This window comes from Cavia porcellus, unplaced genomic scaffold (genome assembly GCF_034190915.1).
Source record: "Cavia porcellus strain 051 isolate PalLab524CR breed Dunkin Hartley unplaced genomic scaffold, mCavPor4.1 scaffold_1, whole genome shotgun sequence".
Classification (NCBI taxonomy): Eukaryota; Metazoa; Chordata; class Mammalia; order Rodentia; family Caviidae; genus Cavia; species Cavia porcellus.
The window spans coordinates 203,824,086-203,832,011 of record NW_026947484.1 but is presented as its reverse complement, the minus strand read 5'-3'; positions in this window follow the sequence as shown (position 1 = coordinate 203,832,011).

Genomic DNA, 7,926 nt, shown 5'->3' with positions numbered 1-7,926 from the left:
AGAAACACAAGAACAGAAAAGAGGAACCCAGAAATATATGGAAAACACAGTGAAAATGTGAGGAATAGTTACTCAATACAGAGAAATGAGATGAGGGAAATTTTCCCTGAGTTTGTTGAACTTTTGGTTATGACATTGATATGCCCCTCAGAACCCAAATTGCGGCAGCATTACCTGTAAAATGCAACGGTGACATTGTAGCTGTTGTCATCATTCAGCTTGAAGTTTATGCTCTGGATCACTACATCACTTCAATTTCTATTCACACATATGAACTCTGTCAAAGTTAAGAGTACCACTTCCCCTGGAACTGCAAAAATCTTATGACAGCAGACAGAACTCAGTGTTGTCTCCAGGTCCACCACTCCCACACAAGCCCTGCTGGTACCTTGGGCCACCCACCCAGTAACATTGTCCAAAAAATGAATTCCTCTGAGGGGACAGCAATAGTTTGAATCTTACAAGAACAAGAGTTATCATGACTATTAATTTGCTCTGTGTTTTCTGGCATGGATGGGCCCTGTGTGTCCAATTAGTCTTTCAGAACCTAGTTGTTCTTATGGGTGAGAAATGATTACAGAGGTTCTAACCATACATGCACAGGACTTGCATTCTCTGAGGCCTTCCACCCAGCCTCGTCACTGCATCCATTCATATCATCCCCACCCTCTTCTAAACTCCCTATCTCTAAACATAGTTCAGCTGCTCTTCCAAAAACCTGCCTGATCATATTGGAAATCTGGCTGCAGGGAGAAGTTGCTTCGAGGTAGTCTTGATATGACAGTTGGTAGAGAATCCTGAGCCTGGATCTCCAGGGCCCCCAGGAGGCTACCAGCCAGACACAAGAGATGCAGGGCCATGGCTAATGAGCTATTGCTGTCTTGGAAGGTGTTGGAAGGGAAAGAGAAATCTAGCAGAGACCAAGAAGCCTTAACATTTTGTAACTTTCAGTCTGACCCTCCTTGCATGGGAGGATCGTTGCTTTGTTAAATACAGAACTAGTCAGCTTGTAGCCAGCAGGTCTTCAGGAATACGTGACAAGAGATGTTACCTTCCCTACCAGTGAGAATTGCACAATATGGAGAAAGAACAAACCAAAATGAGACAGGAGGTAGATGCCCAGACCTCCATACTTGTCATGTTCAAGACCTCAATGTCTGTACTTACAGTGCCTCTTTTCTTATCTAATCAGTGCTGCCTGCTGGTCGATACCTGTAATTAATTGATACTGTACCATCTGAACTGTGAGCCCAGTCAGAGGGTGTGTGGGGTAGCCAGTATTAATTCATTGTATGTCAAGCAAAATTTGGAGGAAAAGCCTTTTTGCACTCCTAGTTTTGAGCAACTCCTCCTAAAATCCTCTCCTTGTATCCAGTAACATTTGCTCTAATATTATTAAAGCAGACCACCGTGTTTCTGAAGCCGGTGCTAGGATATCATGGGACATGCTGTTTATATGAGATAAAGTTTACTGTGATATGAGTTATATGAGATAAATATAACTGCGCCACTGTAAAGACAGTCCAGTGACATTTTAAAATTCCAGAAATCTACTTTCTTTGAATGGTCACTTGTAAACTTGGCAATGAGTAAATAATTGACTCTTTCTACATTCAGTGACTTTGCTTGTACCCTAACATTTGCAAATTCCCACCAACCAACTTCCAAGAAAAGTAGAAATTGTACAGCACTTCCTTTGAGAATAATCTTTCTGTACACAAATGTTTGGAATCGTGTGTACACCTAAAATTTAATAAATCCTCCACTTTCCCAAATCATTTATCTGTACTCTTGAATTCTGCAACATCCCCACATAAATAGAGCACATTCTATGTATTCTGCCATGTTTTCTGTCATCCCAGAAGACAGAAAGCTGAATTTAAAGATAATTTGAGGGGAATGTGATCCATCAAGTGGCTCTAAACAAGACTAAATTACAGAGTTATACCCTGACTAAAGAAAATAAACACAAGCAAATAAAACTATCAAAGAAAACAGAAAAAACAAAGTTAGAAACCAGCCATTATTACTCAAGGTTCTGTGGCTCATCTTGGACCTTGTAAAGGTCAGGGGATGGTGGTGCACTGGACACTGGATATTCTCGACAGGGATGTCCATGTTGCCTGCTTTAAGCACACTGAACCCCTATCTATGCTGTCTCCAGGGTCATAGGACAGGCCTTAGTGCATGCGCAGATCCCCTATCCTCCCACACATGTTTATTCTCATTTTCAGAAACAGACAACATATAAAAGGTCCCCAGGGTATTGCCCTTTGCTCTGTGTTTCTTAGGCAGAGGTTACCAGTCACATGCACAAGAAATACTTGTAGTGATTTGACAGAGCCCAATGCTGAAGCTTCAGTGAGAGCTAAGAATGCAGTGTTGGCAGGGTGACAATGAGGATCAGACAGCTACTCTGGGAAGATGGGCTTCACTCTCCTACTCTTTACCTCACTTTCTTTTCTTATTTTAAAAAGAATAAAACAAAAGAGAACAGAACAAAGCAAATCAGAACAAAACAATGCAAGCAACACAGCATTTCATGACAAGATAACTATATATCAATAGTAGCCATAATGTCTCTTTCTTTTAAATAGTTGAGCATACCTTCACACACAATAGTATCAAACATAGCAAAATAGTATAAAATCATTGAAGAGAATGCAAGTACTATAGGACAGTCAAAACCAAATTACCAATAATGAACAATGGCTACTATAGTATTTCATTTTCCTTAAAATTTTGTTTATAATATCACCTATATTGAAATTCAATAAGACACATCATGGTAGAACCAATGGAAATAGAACAAAACCATGATAAGACTTTAAAGTAAGATGATAATAAATCAGCACTGGCTTCCATAATGTCTTGTTTTCTTCAGAATAGCTGTTTATACCATCACACACAATAAAATAAAACAAAGCAGAATAAAACCATTCCAACAATGAATGAAACTATTATAAGCCTTCAAAGCAATAGAATGGGGAATCATGATTATTATAAAGTCTTATGTACTCTTGCTATTACTTACAATAGGGAGACAATATGGTATTTATACATCTGAGTTCGATTTATTTCATTTATGAGTACAGTCTCAATTTGTGTCCATGTATTTATAAATACCTCAATATGATCATTCTTTATAGCTTATTAGTACTTCATTGTATAAAATTACCATATATTTTTTATCCATTCCTCAGTTGATGGATACTTAGGTTGTTTTAAAAATCTGACTATTACAAGTTGTGCTGTTATAAACAAGGGTGCACATATATCCCTGTGGTATGATGTTTTCAATTCTTCTGGGGAAATGCCCTAAGTGAAATTACTGGATCAAATGGGACTTCCAATCTCAGCTTTTTGATGAATGACAAGCATAGAGGTTGCAACAGTCTGCACTCCCACCAAAAGTGCAGAAATATTCCTTGATCCCCACATTCTCTCCAGCATTTGTTGTTCATAGTTTTCTTTGACCTGGCCATTCTTTCAGGAGTGAGGTAGAATTTTTGTGTGGTTTTAATTTTCATTTCTCTAATGACTAATGATGCTAAGCAGTATTTCATGTATTTATTTGCCATTTGTATTTCTTGATCTTAGAACTGTGTATTCATCTCAGATACCCATTTTTGGATTGTGTCTTTGAATTTGGGGAGTAAGTTTTTTTTTTTTTTTAATCTCTATATGTTTTAAACAGAAGTCCTATGCCTGACGGATCATTCAGTAAGATGTTTTCCCAATTTGTGGGTTTTCTTTTTACTCTGCTGGGGATTTCTTTTGACATGCAGAAAGTCTTTAATAGTACGTGATCCCATTTATTGGTTCTGTGAAGTATTTTTCCACGTGGTTTGATTCTTGTTCATGAATTCTGTGCTGACCCATTGGTCTTCAGAGATATTTACTTAGTTTAGGCCTGGGTCACGTTACCTGGCTGAGACCCTATAGGTTATCCGAAATCAAGTCCCTATGGCAGTGGTGGACACTAACCCAGTGAAGCCTCAGAAATTTGACTGCCTCAGAGGGGAAGCAGTGCAAAGTAATACAGTGCAGGTCACAGCATCTTGAATGATCCAGAGAGAATGGGACAGCATACGTTGTCCATGTCTGCAACTCACTAGCACATGGCAGTGGGAAGGGTCATCTAGCAGCACACTTCACAAAAATCGTAACCAATAAAGAAGAAACTAGGGCCTCCTTGAAGAAGCAAAAAGATGGGAAGAGGAAGCAAAAACAAATAGTCCCCAGGTCTCAATCCTGAGAACACTGACGCAGGACAGGTAAACACAAAGGAGAATGAGAACAGCAAACATGCAATATCTGACATGGTACCAGTGGACATAAAGAGATATCTTCAGGACCTCATAGACTAGTTCAAAAGTGAAATATTTAGCCAAGTAAAGCAAGATGTAAAAAGATTAATAAAAGAGATACTAAGAACCACTCAAACATACACAGAGGGAAGAAGGGAGGAAATCAACCAAAGGAGAGAACCATTTGATGAAGAATATAAAAGAGATATAGAATACATGAATCAGATTCAAAGAAATCAACAGGAAATTGAAAACTCTATGGAGAGATGGCAAATCAGCTTGAAAGAATCCAAAGATAGCTTGTCCAAACTGGAGGACAGCTTTGCATTTATGTGATTATGAAAGGGAAAACTTTTTTAAAATAACAAGGAAACAAGCAGTAAAAATACAAAGGCTGGAAGATGACAAGAGGATCTATAACTTAAGAATAAAGAATATGAATGTACAAGCAGAGGTAGAAACAAAGGAACTTCAAAGACTATTCACTGAAAGAATTAAGGAAAATTTCCCAAACATAGGAAAAGGAAACGATATTCTGATATATGAGGCATACAGAATTCTAGCCACCTACAACCAAAACAGAGCTAAATTCAGGCATATAATAATCAAGATGCAGAAATTCAATACAAGAACAGAATATTAAAAACTGTTAGAGACAAGAAACAGATAACGTATAAAGGAAGGTCCATCAGAATAACAGCAGACTTCTTGACACAAACCATCAAGTCAAGAAGAGCCTAGAGCAAAATATTCCAAGCCCTGAAAGAAAATAACCTCCATCCCAGATTGATATAGCTGCTAATCTGTCTCTATAAATTAATGGAGAAATAAGATGCTTCCAAGACAAAGAGGAACTTGGGAAATTCACAACCACCAATCCAACTCTACAGAGAATAGTGCAGGGCATTCTAGAGAGAGAGAAAAGTACTAGGATTCCAGGAACAGTGGCAGAGAGGCCTTAGTGAATAGAGCTGAAAACAGAATGAAGAAGATAAGCAGATAACTAATGGGAAATAAAGAGCACAACAAATATTAGGCAGAGAAAGTTGATTATCTGTAATAGAGGTGGTTTTGATACACTGAATTAAAAAAAAGAACTATATGTGGAGTAGATCAGGAGGCAGGGTCCACTGAGATGCTATTAATGTGAAATATAATTCACATCAAAAAGAGTACATGGCTTGAAAATCAAATGTGAGAAAACAATGCTTCATGTGACAGAGAACAAGAGAGTAATAGGGGCAACTTAGACCACTATTTGTGGATACATTGGAAAGATAGGCTTTAATAGGTAAAGGAATACAATTAGAGATCAAGTCCAAGAGAGCAAAGGTTCAGAAACACCTAGATAAATAGCAGATCCCCCTCTCCCCAATTAAAACCAAGGGTCTTTGTCAGACCCGAAAATGCACAGTGTACCCTGGGGAAGTGAACGGGGAGAAAGTCTTAAAAAAAGATGGCAGAAGATATTGTTAATAGTGTATCAGGATTTAAAACCCACATTACTCCCACTAGTCTGCTTAAATCTAAGTCCGCTTTATTCTATTTTTCTGATAGATTTTATTCTGTCCCCGTTTGTCTACTTGCATTATGTTTGAGGGCACAGACAGCTATCCCTTAAACATCAGGATATAGCAGAGTAATCATCTTTAATTTCCTATTACCTTAATGTGGAGACCTGTATGACTTATCCTGTTTTATCATAACGGATATTAGTTAAATCTGGTTTGTTTGATTGCTTTTTGGTATTAACAGAGTTTATTCAAAATTGATATGATTGATAATACCAAGTCTGAGAGTATAGGCAACTACACTGAAGATGACAAGACTCTCTGGTATACATTCTGGTTTGATAACTGCCTGTTTTGGAAGTTCTATACTATATACAAAGTTATGTTTTTAATAATACTGTTATGTACTGATATATTCAATTATATTATGTCTTATGATATAGCCAATTCTATTAAGACAATAAGAGACAACACAGGAACCATGGTAGAACTCTATGTACAATGGTCTTACATGTTTTTTTTTTTTCATTTCAAGGTTTAATAGGAATATGTTTTGTTTTGTCTTGCTTTGTTTTCTTTCTCCCTCTAATATAGAAAGAATAGAAACACATGTCTTAACTCATGCATGTGTAGAATCTATAAACAGATTATGAGAACTGATCTTATGGTAGATGATGAAATGAACACATACTTTGAAGAAAAAGACACAGTAAAATACCCAGTGCTGATCCTGGAGTGTTATAATGTAACACCCAGCAATAGTATTACTCTTTATTCAGAGTGATATTAGCCTGGTTGGGTTCATTCAATCTCAGCAGAATTGAAGATATGGATAACTGCATGTATGTTTAAGTGTATAGTATCGATAATCATTTTTTAAAGTTTTTGTTGGATAGTTGAAGAGAATTGGTTGCACTCTCACTGTTTGAATCCCCAATTTGTATGCTCCACTTTAGTATCTTGAATATATGCTCCACATTAGAATCTTGAGTAACTATTTGAAAGAAGACGATTTTTAATCATCAACTAGTGATTTCTTATTGTTTATTTTTTCTTTGAAATTATGTATTATTTGTCCACATATTCTGTTTTGTTTAGTCTTTCTTTAAATTAAATTTAAAAAAAGACATTACAGTACCCAGTGCTGATCATGGAGTGTTATGGTTTGAGAACCGGTGGTCAACTTAATGCCAGCTGGATTACATCAGCATGCATTGAGAGAAGATACTCCATCTGAGGAGGATTGCAAGGATAAATAGGTGGAGAAGAAGGGAGGTATAGAGGGAGAGGCATTAATGAGGCATTGTGGATTCTCCTACGAGTTGCTGTCTGAGCTGTTGGTTCTCCTGGAGAAGCTTTGGTCTTCACATTGAGCATTGCTTCCTGGCTCCGGAGGGGAAGACGTGCGCTGCCTGGTCTCTGTGAAGAGGATGAACTCTTCACGCTGCTTCCTGGCACGTACCTGACTGTGCTTGTCATTAGAGGAGCTCGGGGCCTCCGTGTCGCTGAGGAGAGCTGTGGTGCCTTTCAGGCTAACCCTGCTTTTTGTTGAGAGTGTGACTTCTAGGCTGCAGCATAGAACCCTCATCCCACTAGCACAGCTCCTTCATCTTGCTGGCATAGACTTTCTCGCTTCCACCGCTGACCTTGGGTCATCCTGGCATGGATACGTAAAAGAGACTGGTGTGAGTCTTTCTTGTGGGCTCTGGACCGCCAGTTGGACTCATGGGAGGCTTTGTTCTGAGCTCTTGGTTTTTAACTGGACACATGTGGGACATTGCCATAGGGTTTAGGCTCATTAGGAGAGATTTCTCTAGATCTATGAGGTATGCTAATGGTGTTTTGATTGGGATTGTATTAAAATTGTATAAAATTTTGGGAAAATCGCCATTTTCAAAATATTTATTCTTACTATCCATGAACAAGGGATGTCTTTCCATTTTCTGAGGTCCTCTTTGATTTCTTTTTTCAGTGTATTATAATTTTCTCTGAATGGATCTTTTACTTCTTTTGTTTGATTCCTAAATATTTCATTTTTGGACGCTATTGTGAATGGTGTGGCTTCTCTTAATTATCAGTGATTTTTTTCAGTTTATAGGAATGTT